Raw genomic sequence first — 16,242 nt, forward strand, 5'->3', positions numbered from 1 at the left:
AATGTTTAATCAAAATCACTTGAAATGCCTTCCAGCTAACCAGGGTCTCCATCTGCTCCTCATCCTCCTCCCTCTGGCGCCCCATCCCATTCCACCACTTATGCTTATGTGCATCCAAATTTTGTGCATGCCAGAGAGTGATTTTGGTGCTTGGCTCGGATCGAACCGAACCGAATCGAATCGAATCCATCAGTTGGCCCAGAGATATTTCAACCATCTTGTTGCAATTTGTCCAAGTTTGTTCGAGGACAGAACCGCATGTTGCCACACTCGTAAGTAGAACCCACGGCCCCGTCCCGGACGCATCTATGGCTTGATGTACGCACTGATACACCAGTTACCGGGAGCATTACTTAATATGTGTAAATTGTGTGGCATCAACTATGCATTGTGTGTTATCTCTGGCTATCACAACTCCTGCTCCCGCACCCCACTACACCTCGCCGCGCCCCGACCCTATGTCCTCGTCCTCGTCCTCGTCGTGTGCATGTGCCTGGGTCGTGGCTGAAACAATTTATCATTTGAGCATGACGCACGAAACGCAACACACACTCCACTCCCCTCCGTCCCCACCGTCCCACACCGAGATACGCACTCATACATGTATTCAAATGCATTATACCATTGAGCTTATCAGTGGGGCTTCCACTTGCCTTCCTTTCCTCCCACGGCCCCTCCCCCTCCATAACCACTCGGGCTTAGTACTCCTCGAGGCAAAAGCATTTAACATGCAGTTTATGTTTGCCGCAAGATCTATTACAGGAAATTCACATATGTATGCCGATGTGCACAAATTGTTGTAAGTGGGTGTGGCCGGGAGATGGATGATGGTTTCACCAGGAGATGGAAAAGGAAAGGCAGATCCTTTGCCAGAGCAGAGGTAGATCCAGAGCCAGGACTCTGCGGTAAGTCCCAATCGAGCAGCAAAACAAAACCTGATTATTTTGTGCGGTTTGTGTGGGAGCTTTTCACAGTGTGTTCACTTATGCCAGGATTTGCATTAAATATCCTTATTTAAACATCTGAACACACCCACACACACACACACTAAACTAAACAAATACAACGCCTACGAAATTATGCAAAAGTCGGCAGCAAAGATTTCTCGGTTGGGCGCATGTTTAATTTATTGATTAGGTCGCAAGCCCCAGCCATAAGCCCCCGACCCGAATCGACCCCAGATTGTGTTTCGAATGCAATTGTAATAAGTTTAATTACAATTCGGAGTGCACTCATTTGTGCCTGTCTCTTTCCCTATCTCTGAAGTGAGTGAAGGTGTTAACCGAATGAGTTGGGCTTAAGGGTTTGAGCCAGGCATCGCATCAGGCAGTCAGCCAGTCAGGCAGCCAGGCAGCCTGCCTGACGGGTTCATTAGATCGAATTACTTACTTGCCGTCACTTCCTTTGAGTTATTTCATTGGAATCATGTTGTCACATCACGAATAATTTGCTCTGGCATTTTGCTAACCATTCTCTCCACTCTCATCTCAAATTTGCACAATTCCGTTGTCCATTGGCTCATAATTACGAATGAATATCCATTTCGATGCCTGCAAATATTGATGAGTGCAAAAGGAAGAGATATACATAATTATACAATTGATAATATGCACTTTGATAGCCTATTCCACGATGTATGTCACGGACTTCTGTCCGATTTGGCAATTGTTTTTGGGAAGTCCGACAAGTTGTTGATAATTCTACTTCTGTAATCATTTTATATTAAGCCTAAGTAGAGTGGATGTGCTGTTTAAAATGCGCTTAAATTAACAGTATTTAATCTATTAAAAAAGTTTAATTGGGGCCTAGTTTATATCGTTTAATCTGTGCTTAACCCAAATACATTCCTGGTCTAAACAGTGCCTCAAATTAAATAACAAATTGGTGGCTTTTTAGGGGGGACATTGAAAATGAATTGAAAATAGTTCCAGAACAAGGAGCAATATTTATTCTTGGTTTCCTAAGGAATTTGCCCCACAAATTGGTTCGTTAATATTTTGCAAGCGTTTTTCCACAACATAAAAACTTGCCAAAATAAAAGCCCTGCTCCAGTCTCTCTAGACTCCATCCCACTTCATTAGCTTATTGATGGCTTGGGTCTTGGGTGGCCGAAACACCAAAATCTGCATATAAATTTATGTTTGTTATAACTTTAATTACCATTAGTGCTACCAGCTATGCATATAACAACTCAGCAAACAGCAACAACAACCAGCAACAACAACTGCAATGTCACTTTGGCAATCAAATGAGAAAACCCAAGGAGAAGACCCAAAAAGGGAAGATCCAGGCGGCTCCTTGCTTGAGCAGCAGTGGGCGAAGGGCATCCTCAAAATCAGCTCTCAATATAATGCGGCGGAAGCTTTTGTGAAATCCTTACGTCCAACTTTTTAATACGAAAACTTTTACCGAGTTTAGTAGTAAGGCAACAGCAACAACAACAACAACAACAACAACAACAACGAAAAGAACAACAGCTAGTAAAACTACACCAACAATTACAACAACAACACCATTGGAAAGGACACCAACAACTAAAGCAATTGCAACAGTCACTTGGTGGACTTGTTGTGGGCAGGACGAGAGCCGCAGTTGGCTGCCACCGAACTGAACCTCGAGAACAGAGCATATTGCATATCCCTATGTCCTGACCAGACCAGACCAGACCTCAGGACGACCCCCCGGCGGACCCCCGCCAATCTCCCTCTTCTCCAAAAGCGACCAAAGCCACTTGAGCAGCACAGAAAACTAACTTAATCTTGTTTACATTCTATGACGAGTTATGAAAATGAAAGGATTAAGCTGGCCACAAACAAACGCACCAGCCAACCAACCAACCAACCAACCAGCTAACACACACACACACACACACACACACAGAGAGAGAGTAGATGCATACACACACGTGGCTTATACAAACAAAACTTACGCATGGAAAAACCGAAGAGAACCAAGTCAACAACATCATGGTACAGCCAGCCAGCCGGGGATCGGAATGTGTGAGTGTGCGACGAAGTCTGGATATGCTCTAGGCCAAGAAGCACTGATTGCGAATTATTTGTGGCACAATTTTATGCGAATTTGCTGAAGAAGAGATCGTGTAGCTTTAAGGGGGGGCGGCTAGGTCAGGCTGCACATTCAATCTATCTATTTGTGTTTAATGCCTATGCCTAAGGACGTTTAGTGTGGGGCTAACATTGAGAGGATCCTCTGTGCTCTCTGAATCTCGCAGATATAATTATAAGTACTTCTACTTGGCCTGTCCAGCGAACAACTCCCTTTGGGTCAGTGTATGTCAAAGTGAGCAACAAAAGGTCTGCCACTGAAGCAACAACCGGAAACAAGAACAACAGCAACATTTAACTAGCATTTGCCACACCCTTGGCATCCGGGCGGGGCCTCTCCTCTCATCCGTGGCCTTGCAAATTAGTTGCATTTTAGTTTTATATTTGGTTAAGTTGCGTCGCTTGCCTCGTTTGGCTCTAGCTTTGGCTTTGGCTTTGGCTTTCCCTTTGGCTTTGCCACTTTTTTGTGTATTTTGTATTTCATAAACGGACTTCCAACAGGACCTGCGGTGGCGCCGACAGTCTGTCGTGCAGCTGTCGATGTATATCTTTATAAATTTACCAACTCATGGCACCACCTTCTACCCCCCCGCCCATCTGCTGGTCCTCTTGCAGCGCCACCTCAGATGACGACAGCTAGCCACAATTTTCCGTCAGCTCTATTTATTCATTTGTTTGTTTGTCCATCGCCTGTCCACATAATAATTTTGAAGTGTAAAAATATTTTCCATTGCGGTCTGGGACACGTGCGCAGCGTATCCATCAATGATGTCTCCTGTTCTGGCAGACAGACAGACAGACAGATAGACGTGCAACGCCTCTGCTGTACTCGAAAATTTAATTTGCACATCATCGATAAACAGTCAACAAGGCAGGGCCAACAGACTGTTGGGGGTCTGGCACGGGGACGGGGAGGAGTTGGAGGTGGAGGTGGGGAACGTGTGAGGCATGTTTATGATATGTGAGTCGAGTCCCCTGCCAAAACGAAAAGTTGTTAAGGACTCTATGAATATTGCATGCGCTGTACGGGTAGTACTCGTACCGTATATGACGTTTGTTTTCAATTTCGGTCTGTTGGCTCTTTTATTTTTCGGCAAGTGGAGAATTTATCATGGAAATGATACACCAGGTGGGGCAGGAAACCAGAGAACGATTCCATTGCATGCCAAGGTGGAATAATAACAATATGGGACTGCTAGAATATCAAAGAGATTCAAATCTAATGGAGAAACGATTGGATTGATTCCATTTTGGAATTGGTTCAGTACGGCACTCGATAAAGGGTTTATTTTAATTTGATTTACAGCTTCGATCGATTCAAGAACTGATGGAGAGTTTATGGAATATTGCAACTACTGTACTCGTAAAGCCACACCATCTATGCGGCGCATATAAATCTCGAGGAGTACCGCTCTGCAGTCAGGAACTGGAAATAAGTGGGAGTTTAATCCAGCCCGATCTCAGATCTCAGATAGATTGAACTCAATCTTGTATGCAGTTTGAATTACTTCCGGAGCCCATAAAATATGTATATCACCTTAGCCAGCCGCTTTATTGCAGCGCAGCGTGCCACCAGTCCGCCGTTGCCACTGCCACTCCACTCCAGTCCATTGGGGTTGCATAAATTGTGGCAAGTATTTATTGTATTTAATGTAAACTTGCCCACTTGCCACTTGGCAAGTGCAAATAGGCACGCAAAGGCCACCAGTTGCATCTGCCACATCCACCAACTGGCAACTGACATGTGTGTGGGGCACATTTTGGCAGTGCATTGCAGTTGCCTGTTCCTGCAGCTCCTACAGCTCTTGCTGCTGCTGCTACTGCTGCTGTTGATGAGTTACAGCCAAGTTGTTGAAGTTTCTGGCCAAAAAGTTGACGCAGCCTTTAGATAAAACTGCAGCAATAGCAGGGGCAGAAGCACCAGCAGCAGGGGCACAGAGAAAGAGAGGAGGACAGGACACTCTCTCGTCAGATATAAACTTCATTGAAGTATAAAGCAATTAGTGTTGGAAAGTAAGCCGAGCAAAGTTTCAGTCAGGTGGAGGAGAGACAGTAATTTGATTCAACTTCCATTTGTGGACTGTGTTTGCTGATGCAGAGGCAATTTTTCAATTTTTGAACCAGAATTGTGGTCCGCATATCTCTGGCTCCATAAATTCTTCAAACTATTATCCTGGCATGGCAACTGCAAGAGGTTTTTCGTCCTGAGGCAACAAACATTTTTCAGAGGTTAATTGAATTCTGATTACACGCTTATATTCAATTTGTGTGTTCAATGCAACACCCTTTTCAACGTCAGATTCTTTAATCAAGATTTTACAGAATTTGAGAGGGGTTTCAGCCGTCCAGCAAAGCATTCATATTATTTTCAAGCCACAAAAGTGTATAAAAATCTCTAAATCCCAATACCTTTCATGAAATATTTTCCTTTATCAAAGGATTTTCGATGCTGAAAATTGATTTCACAATACCAATGCACTCGTCATTTTGAATGCAATATCATTTTACAGACAATTTCATGTGGCACTCATATCGAACTCATTTCGGATCTCAAAGTTATTTGACATACGGAAAAACCATTCCGCTGCAAACTTGACAAATGCGCAAGGGCCTCGACCTCGACCTGGGCCAACATCAATGAAAAAATCATCAAGCGGCGGCCATTTCCCAGCCATTAAACACCCATGGCCATAGATAAGCTGTGCAATGTTTGCGTAAATAAATTCGCCTGTTTTTTCCCTCTCTCTCTGGCCGTTGTTCTCCACAAAAACCAAAAAAAAAATAAAAAAAAAATAACGAGAAGAGTGGCCATTGCATATGAAAATATGTCCATTAAAAATAGATGTGTGGCCGTCGTTCTGGGGGCGTAAACGCGTCGCCACCAGCCCCGTCTCGTCAGCTGTTGGACATGCAAATGTGCAGAGCGACTCATTCGATTGCCAGGCCTACGTCCACCGCCTACTACTATATACTAAAAATATATACATATATATACAATATTCCCTCACCCAGTGCACGCACATTTGCGGTTCATAATTCGCGTGCCATTTTTGTACGTTGATGGACAAAATCAACAAACGAACAAACGAACAGGCGAAAAAATGGAGCGTTACCAACTTGAATTTAAATTAAAATGCCAACGCAGCGCGCAAGGCAAATTACGAGAACATTCAGGCATCCGTTCAAATAAATATATATATATATATGTACATACATATATTTATATGTACATCGTATAGTAGGGAGACGATAAATATTGATTGTACGGTCACGTTAATTTCTGGCAATTATGCGCGTTTCGCATTTATTTATAAAGAGTACTAAGAGATGAATATATAATCCGTACATACGAGTATGAGCATTTATAGGGGTCTTGCTGGGTCTGCTGGGCCTTTACTATTATTTGTTATTATTAAATATGTCTCGATAATTATCGTACACTTCCCTGCATCGTCCGGCATGGGCATCGACGTCGACATCGACATCGACGCTGGTCGGAGGGCAGCCGGCAGCCGGCTGTGGTCGGCCGGCAGATGCTTAAATGCATATTGAGTGGGCCAAATCGAAATGGTCAATATATGCAGATACACTTTATATATATACGTATATATATACACATAAAATACATAGCTATATATGCGTGTGGGGCCATGGGCTGCTTCGAGGGAAGATTGAAGTGTTGACAGAAACTGCAGGTCTTTCGCGGGGGATTAACAGAAATAAATATTTGCGTAAAGTTTCTGTTTACCAAATATATGCAGGTTTTTACAGTCACCTGCCGTGCTTGACACAGGACTTTTGGGGTGACAAAGAGATATACAGCTGTATTACGAATGACATTGAAATGTAATAATCCATGCAAAGTGGCACCTAAAAGTCCCAGTAATAAGTGACTTTAATTTTGAATATTTCATTATTCAATCCGCATCCGAAAGCCATTTTCCAACTATCAAATGCCTTTAACCTAGAAAACTTCCTTGGAAAATCATATTCTTAAGGTCGTTCCTTTTTTAGGATGCCAAATTAATATTTGACTCGCAGTGCTCTCTTTTATAGACGCAATCACAAAAGGATTACTCAGGTGGGGCTACTCAAAAAACTCCATTAAAAAGTGTGCATAAATCGATACTCACTCTGTCGGTGGAGCTCCTGGCTGGCTCCTGATGTCTGTCTGAACTTCAACGGCTCACCTCGTTTTATTGCACCACTTAAAATAAATTTAATTAATTAAAGCAGGGATGGCGGGAGGTAGTTAGGTAGGAGAAAATAAAACAAACCTTTCGAGACACTTTTAAAGAGAGATCTACGGCGTGGAGCTGGCAGACATCCAGGCGACCGATTTGCATCTTCTCTCTTTTGTTTTATTCCGGCTCCATCCTTGCTCCTTCCCCTTCCCACCATTTGGCATATGTGCTAGGCAACGTCGTTGTTCTGGCAGCATCGTCCTGACTCCCGAGTCCCGTCCTCTGCCTCTGCCTCCTTGTATCCCGTGTATCCCGTGTATATCTTCTTATGTGCCAAACCGCTTGTGTTCCGTATCTGGGCTGCGTTTCCTTTAACTTTCCGCTGGCATCCGGCGCTCCTTTCGTTTCGTTCCGTTCCGTTCCGTTCTGCTCAGTTTACTTGGCTGGCAATTATGAGAAGAAAAATAAAAATAACGTTTTTAGCAGCAAACCCAAAGTTTTCCTCCCATCTGGCTCCCTTGCCCCCGTATCCCCCCTCTCTCCCGCCAGCCCTAGCGGCAACAAAGATGGAGAACAAGTCTATAGATTTTGTCCTGTTACTTGGGATTGGACTGGCCTTCTTTCTGCCTGGCGACAAAAAATTTTTTTAGTGTAATTATCTTTTGAATAATTAAAGAAAAATGTTGGCCGAGCTTAACAAGAAGCAGGGTCTGAGAGAAAATGAAACAGAGCTGCAGGATCCAGCGTCGCGACATATTTTCTAAAGTTTTCTTTGAAATTTCCACAGGGCCAGGGTGCAGCCAGGAACAGGAACGGGAACGGTAACGGGAACCAGACCCCGCCCAATCCCCAAGGGCACGCCCTCGCCGCCCACTCGGCGTTCAGCGGCACACGCTCGGAACTCGTAATTTGCTTTAAGTTATGCTCATTATGCGCCAATTATTTGTGTCATGCAATGGAAAAAGAAAAAAAAACTCAGCCAAATTCGAATCGGGCCAAGATTCGGTCGCTTGCGGCCAAGAGGAAGACGTTGAACGTTAAGCACTGAGCGCTTGGCACAGATTTTGCTCGGTTGGCTCTCGGGATCTTTGATGCCGCATACCTCATACCTAGGGTCAGATTTGAAGCCGGTTATGAAGCGGTTAAGGCGGTTCTTAAAGTTTACGCCAACAAAAGTTGAGAGGTTGCGGCAGGTAGAAATTTAAGGGGAGTCTAGGGAGTTTCCGCTGAATCTAATAAATAAATAAGAATACTCTTAAGGGCCAAGTGTATAAAAAACCGACTAGGACTCGCTTCGATTGTAGGCCAACCCCCGGCTCACTAGCTTGCATCGTTCGGCTACATATTCAGGAATAAATATGAACCTATCCGATCCCAGTAAAGCATCTCCCACAGCCATTTAAATCCCTGCAAAAGACATTTACTTTACAATTCGATAAGGAAACAAGTGCAAATCTTTCCGGGCTACATTTTACCTTATACATTTGAATGATTTCCCTTATCCTGTCTGGGGCTAAATGGGTTAAGAGACTTGGCTGCACTCTCAGCGCCGTTTGATGGCGCTTCTGCAGAGTCGTCCCACGTGACCAGGCACTGCTGCTGGATGTGACTCTGATTCTGGTCTCTGTCTTCGTCTTCGTCTCTGGTTGCAGCAACGGGAGAGTTACACGAAACTGTTTAGTTTATACTGGAGGTTGTTGTCTTAGGGACCCAAGTTGACGCTGTCCCCCAGCTGCTGCTGCTGGTGCTGCTGCTGCTGCTGCTGCCGCTTCTGGTGTCACTCTTTCCGGACTCCTTCCCCTGTTGACACACCATTACTGCAGCTAATTAGAGGAGTGACCCCAGTGACGGGAGCGCATTTAACCCCCCCAAACACAGTGCCACCAGGCAAGCACCGGCACCGGCACCCATACCCTTACCCGTACCCATACCCGCACCCGCATCCGCTCGTCGTGGTCCGTCCCAGCTCCCCTTCGACCTGTCATGTGTACGGAGGCGAGTGGGGTTCGTTGTTGACGCCTTGCACGTTGCACGTTTCTGTTTCACGTTGCTGTTGGTGTTGCTACTGCTGTTTCTGTTTCTGTTGCCCTGCAGTCAACTGCCTTCACACTTGGCAGGGGGCTCTCCTGCCTTCTGCCACCCCATTGCTTTCCTTTCCCACACCCCCCCCCCCCCCCCTTTCGCCGCCCCCCACTGGCTTGTCAACTTCCTTCCACTTCTCATTTGTGCGGCATTTCCGGTACAATGGCGGTAACAATGAAGGGAAAGCCCCGCACTCGAAGCTCGACGCTGTTTGCTGGCGACGTTTCGCTTTCCGCCTGGGCTAAAACCATTTCTAGACTCCAACCAGACTCAGTATCCATATCCCCCGTATCCGTACCCCCCTTTACCTTTACCAAATTCCGGACTAAGAGGCAGAGACACAGAGAGAGAGAGGGAGAGAGAGAGAGAGGGTACTCTGCTGCTGCAATTGTCTTTTCTTTTCAAATAGTTTTCGCCTGCTCTTTCTATCTTTTGCTGCTCTCCCTTTCCCTCTCGCTTTCCGTTCGAGTCAAAAGTTGGCTCAGTTAATTCATGAGATTTCACGGTTTATCTCACCGGCGTCTTCATTCCCAGCCGGCCCAGCACCTGCACCTGCACCTGCAGCACCTCTTGTTTGCTGCTACTCTCTCTCAATTTCTCTGTGTTTCTCTCTATCTCTCTGTTCTCAGTTGCTCCGTTGCTCCGTTGCTCAGTTCGCATCGCATAGTTCACAGTTAATTAGAAAACTATTCCGCGTGCGGCCCCGCTTTGCCCAACTTCTGAACTCTGAGCTCGACTCCGTCGCAGGCCTCTCACAGTCGCTCCGAGAGTCGTTTAATTAGAATTTCCTTGCCGGAAAAGTTATGAATATTCGATGTACGAGTACTCGTACACACAAAATAGTTATTTTTGTTTCCCAAAATCCATTTTCTGTGTAATTTCATTCCAGCAATTGACTGGCGCCTGAGGCGGCAAAGGCTTATACTTTTGATAGATTCTTGATTGGAGCAGATTTTTGGGCGCCTGGGCGAATGAGTGACTTGAAATAATCAAGTTTCAATCCAAATGCCACAATCCAAATTAGAAAAATTCCATTCATTTAGAAGTAGTTATACTAGTGTTCTTTTGTGTGGGTTTCAGGGGTCCTTAGGGGGATTGATATTATTTGTCTTGCCTATGAAAAGTCATACAAAACTATAGCTTCTTGACATTTGGTTGGAATATCTTTGGCAACAAAACAATTTTCTCTCACAAGCACTTGTTTTTCTAACGATTATTTGCTCTAATATATATAACACCTGGATCGAGAATTTATCCCTTTATTGGAACTTCCAATCAAATTTATTACACCCTCCTTAAAGGTACCCACCTGCAGATTTCCATTTAAATTTCCATTTGTTTCAATCAAACAGTTTCCAAAAATAAATTTCATCAATTTGTGGCTAAAGATATAAATAAATATCAAATAAATTCAATAAAATCCAAGATTATAAGAAAAAAAGAACAAAAAAAAAGCCGCAATAACTCCAGATTGACATTCAGTGGAAAGGAATAAATAAATATAAAGCAGAGATTTTCACCACAAGTTTGGGCCAGGGATCAAAAGTAACTAAGGAAACCATCAACTATGGAGCCATCCCAAATGAAAGTGCGGTTCATAAATGGCAGAACAGATACCGCCTTGGGGCGCCATCGCCTTTGAGCGATTGCAATATCAACGAAACTTGTAAACAAATATTTCCGAACACACAAAAAGCCGTTCCTTCAACCGCAAAGTGTTTTCATTTATTTTTGCCAGTTTCCATCTTTTTCTTTTCTTTTTTTTTCCTTTGCAGCTCCCAGTTTGGAAAATTTATTGGATGCAGCCAAACTGATTTGATTAGAAACGCCCCTTTCGAATCTTTAGCAAAGTTGTAACGCCTCCATCTCTGCCGTCATTACGCCCAGCCTTTACCTTGGGCATCCACCCCGCCCCAAAAAGGAGCCTCCTTGCCGTATCCTCCCCCTTGCGTTCTGTCCGTTCTGGCCATTTGTTCGGCCTTTAAGCCCAACGCTTTTGACGGTCGCCTGCCCAAAAGCAATCTCTTAATTTGTTTACAAGCTTTGCTTTCGGCTTTTTCTTCTTTGGCCGTTCGTCTTTCGTCCACCCCACTGCTATCCTATCCTATCCGTATCCTGGCCACATCCCGTACATCCCCTGCCTCTCTATGCGCTTTCCGCTAGTTCTGCAAACCTCAAAAATATGTAAAAAGCCAAAGACTCGACGTCGACTCGTTTGCAACATTTGCAGCCTCAATGGGGGCCGGCACACGCCGCAGTAGAGCTGGAGGATGGCATGAGAGGAGGCTCTGATAGAGATCTTGCTTTTATTTGTTACTTAGCATATTTTCACCTTGAGGGCAAACAATCTCCCACTAGACACATACACAGACACACACACACACACACACACAGACACACACAACCACCTACTGCCGTAGTCGGTCGGAGCGTATATCCAGTCGGAGCGAAAGTAATAAATATTTTTTGCTGCGCTGCTCTCGAGCTGCTTCAGCTTAAAAAACATTTCCATTTTTTCAGTTCTGTTCCACTCCCCTCCCCACCTCTGCACTCCCCTCCTGTCTCTTTTTTCTGCTGCACAAGATTTTGTTAGTTGCCTTGGCTTTCTTCTCGTTTTTTTTTATTATTGGTGTATGCCCTGAGTGCGGGAGATGGGTAGCATTACTTTAAGAGCATGTTGGCCACATTATGATGCAAAGCCGCCATTTGATCGGAATAATATGGGGATTAGCTGAGGCCAGACAGGGTCTTTGATTGGGGTGTCTCCAGGCGTGGGCGTGGCATATCCATCATGTATTTGTTTTTAAGATGAACCACAAGTAAATCGGATATGGTATCTTAGGAATATATATGGCTATGGAAAATAAACAGCATATTTCTCTGAGCTATATTTCTATAAATAGCCAGCCTCTTCAGTCTGCAATTTAAATCAAATTTTAAAGTGGGGAGGGAAAAACATTATCCATCAAAAGAAACATCAATCATACGAGTACGAGTATGTAAGCCTGAATTCTTTCAATATGAACAAGAATTCACTGATTACAATTCACTCTCATGGCATAACCCATTTCCTCATTTAAAACCGATTTCCTCTTCAACTGCCAACAATTTCACTTTTTCCCAGTTGTTCCCAGCAAGGGATGCTGGTCCAGGGAACCCCCGAACCCCCGATCCCGCGAACCCGCGAACCGCCAGGACAAAAGATACAACTGCCTGGAATGAATGGCGGAGTAACGAGAGTATCAGCCATTTCATCACCTGTTCGATAAGCTTTTCATGCTTTTCCTACCTACTATTCCGCTTTCCGCACTCAAACGATATGGCGGCGGTCGTTGGCTTATGCCGGCAATATATTCCCCCCCGCTATCCTTTCTACTTCCCCCTCTTTATGTACAGGTACTACATGCATATATAAATTATTATATATATACATATATTTATGTGTATTTTTTGAATTTAAATGATTGAATTGCCGTGTGCCAAAGTAGAAGAAGAATGCGACAGATGGAGATGCAGATGGAGATGGAGATGGAGAGAGATGCTGAGGATGAGGCTGACTGCCATTTGCAGAAATATGAAAATTACCTTTAATATGAAAAGGCAGACAGTCAAACACAGAACACAGAACGAGAGAGTTTTTCACCGAGAGCATTTCCACGCTGCCATCAAGATAGGCCCGAAAGACAGACAGACAGACAGCCAGAGACAGTAGGAGGTAGAGCTGGAGGTGGAGAGGAGTCATGAGGCTCTATTTTATTTTTGTGCTCTGTGCCTTTATGCTCGTATTTCTGTTTTGTGTTTGCATAAAAGTGAAGTGAGGCAGATTGCGCTCGAGTGCGTTAATCAGCGCTCCTGGGCAGGGCAGCCGGGGAGCCGGGCAGCAGCCAGCGAGGGTCCTGGAGGCCTGGCACTAGGACACCGTAGAAGAATCCAATCCTCGCCAGCGGTGACTTTTTCCCCGCTGGTCAGCACGGACCCCTACAAAACAGATTATACTGATTTCATGCTGGAAAATCAAAAAATGAACGTGCGGCAATTTACATACTTAAGTTGGGATTACGGGGGAGCAGCAGCAGCAACAGCAGGAGCAGATTTTTCTTCTCTCCTCTCCTCCACTCCACCGCTTTACATTTTCCCTTCTCTCGCACTTTGCTTTGTTGTTTCAGGGCTGGCCTTGGCCAAAATTTATTGGCCACATGTTTTCCCTGCCACCTTCGTGGCAGTTGAACAATTTGCCTTTTTTGACAATATGGCTTTTCGACATTTTTCTGGGTAGGCGGAAGGGGAGGGCCCGGCCCGGCCCGGCCCCGCTTACAACATGGAATTTCCGGGGATTCCATTTTTAATTGAATTTTGTGTTGTGCTCGGCTGCTATTTTGCATTTTGTTGGCTTATTTGCTTCCTTCTTATGTTGGATAATTAAAGTGCCCCAAGCCAAAACCATTGCATACATATTTGTGATTTCTGTTGGGTCCGCGTCCCACACCGCGTCCATGCAAATGACTTCCTTTCGGATGATTGTTTTAGTGGGAAATTTGCGTGGATTTTCCATCTACATCTACATGGGGTTTTTTTTTTGTTTTTTGTTTTCTGGGGTGATGTAGCATCAAGTTGATAATTTTCATAATTTTCAGCGCCAGACAGCAACAATAATTATATTAAAAATGGAGGATGGGACAGATGGATGGAGCTGTGCCGGAAAGGGATATGGAAAGCTGGCGCGCCTTGCAAATTGCAACTCAAGTGATGGCGGGCGGAAAGAGGCGGAACATATACATATATATTCGGTGGTGCGACTGAGAGAGAGATAAAATAATGGGGCAAAAGAGATAGATGGATAGAGTGATGCTGGGAGAGAGTCGGTTAGAGTGGGGGTTGAATGGAATAAAAGAGAAAGAGAAAGAGAGCAACATTAGAACACTTAAGCACTTAGCAGAGTCCCCTGCCCCCTACCTCCCCCCACACCAAATCCCCTGAATCGCCACTGTTGTGGGAGTAGGAGTAGGAGTAGTAGTTTCCCTCTCTCTCGCTCTTCCTTTTTGGATATTCCAAGCACGTTCCAAAAAAGCGATTCGCTGGAGATTCCCCACACGAACCAAACAAATCGCTTAAGTCTTCATTTTATCAATTTTCTCTCTCGCAGAAATGGGTTTTAATTCCTTTCGCATTCTTTTTCATGCCATCCATCAGTGACTGGGTTTTCAGGCTTTGAAAACTTTCGATTCGGGTTTTAATTAAGTTTCTATTGAGGCATAATGGAATTTAGAAAAGTTTTCGAAAATATACTGCGTTTGTTTGGATTGAGAATTTAAGATCAAAGTGCAATCTGGAAAATATATTTGAAGATGGTGGTAGTTTTTGCTACAAAAAAACGTTATAGACAATATATATCCTTTAAACCATTTTATAATTTCCACAACTGATATTTTGCATATAAAAACCCTTAAGTTCCTTTGATTTATTTGTTCTATTTTCAACCCTGCAGCTAAATTAATGCTTCCATATAAAAGCCGTTTATTTGAAAAACGAGAAGGGATTATAAATACAAAGAAACGAATATAAGACCTATTGGTCTCCCCTCTTCTGAGTCTAAAGCAAAACATTTTTGGGGGTCTTCTTTCAAAGAAAGCAGAATACTTTGAAAGTTTAAAATATGGGTTCAAGGAAAATTAAATCCATTCCTAATTACTTTGGCCCAAAGCAGATTAACCCTATGTAGTCTTTAAATCTATACAGATTCCAACTTTTGGAAATTTTAAATAATTATGTGGAGGGGTCGGTAATTTTTTTAGGGGCTATACAAGTTTTTTAAATTGTTCATTAATAAAATGTGACTACTTACAGGCAATCATCACTCTAGTCCTTGGAAATCTTCGTCTTTTCGTCTTGAAACACCTGAAATTGTATTGAAAAAAACATTAATAACTAAGAAACATTCGATACATAAATATGTACACTCTATACATCCGTTGTGATGATGGAATATTTCATTTTTCATCTTTAGGAACGACAATAATCTAAACGTATTCAACCCCTTCTGACATCAGATATTGTTGGAAATTAAAAAATTCTAGAATGTAAAAAAATAAAATCTGCAAAATCTCTTATTGCCCGCTGGGCATTCCCTGGAACATCCCCATTGCATCGACATGCATATGAGTGTGTCCCATCCCCCCTTTACTATTTCCCACACAGATGCATCTGTCTGGCTCCATCAGTGTATTGGTGTATGGGTGCATCTGTGTGTGTGTGTGTGTGTGTGTCCCTCCGTTGGTGCATCTCATTCTTGTTATTTTTATTGTAGCTCTGATTCGCGCTTTATTGCATTATAATTGAATCTTGAGCGCACAACTAACGCAGGAAACGTTGGCTGACTGGAAACCGTTTCCCGGTTGCTGCCCTGTCGCCCTGCCCCTCTGCCACCCCTCTACCCCTACGGCCAGCTGTTGCACTTAATGCCAAGTGTTTAAAAAAAAAGGAAGAGAGAGAGAAGGAGGGCAGAGCAAGAGACAGAATGGAAGTGAAGAGGAAGTGAAAAGAAAAAGTGAAGAACAAGAAGTAATATTTACTTACTCCCACACCGTCCACCGTTCAGCACGGCAAACCATTCGACAGTCGCCATTCATCTCTTTTCTCCCTCATCACTTTATCTCTTTCTTTCACACAATATACCCATCCTGCTCTAGGAAATCTCTTCCTCCCTTCCTCCCCTCTCACACTCTTTCGCCACTCATTGCCAGCGAAAATGCAATAAAAATTGTTTTCCCATAGACGGTGGCGACGGCGACGTGGCGGCTGCTAAGCAAATGTTGTTGGAAATGAGCTATAAAAACGGGAAATTGTATTTTACAGTAAATTTTTGCAACACACAAACTAGCTAGACCTGCCACCGCCCCCCCTAGCCACCACTA

At 43.9% G+C, this 16,242-nt stretch overlaps 1 long non-coding RNA gene across 1 annotated transcript; it reads right to left on the reverse strand.

The window, feature by feature from the left end:
• Positions 1 to 1,397: 1,397 nt before the first annotated feature.
• On the reverse strand, positions 1,398 to 15,229 carry LOC113565495. Its single transcript, XR_003408621.1, has 4 exons — positions 15,174 to 15,229; positions 7,343 to 7,692; positions 7,199 to 7,272; positions 1,398 to 1,550 (listed from the first exon to the last, which is right to left on the reverse strand). It is a non-coding gene; the product is annotated as an uncharacterized LOC113565495 (long non-coding RNA).
• Positions 15,230 to 16,242: the final 1,013 nt, after the last annotated feature.

Source organism: Drosophila persimilis, unplaced genomic scaffold (assembly GCF_003286085.1).
Source record: "Drosophila persimilis strain 14011-0111.01,24,50 unplaced genomic scaffold, DperRS2 tig00000124-arrow-pilon, whole genome shotgun sequence".
Lineage (NCBI taxonomy): Eukaryota > Metazoa > Arthropoda > Insecta > Diptera > Drosophilidae > Drosophila > Drosophila persimilis.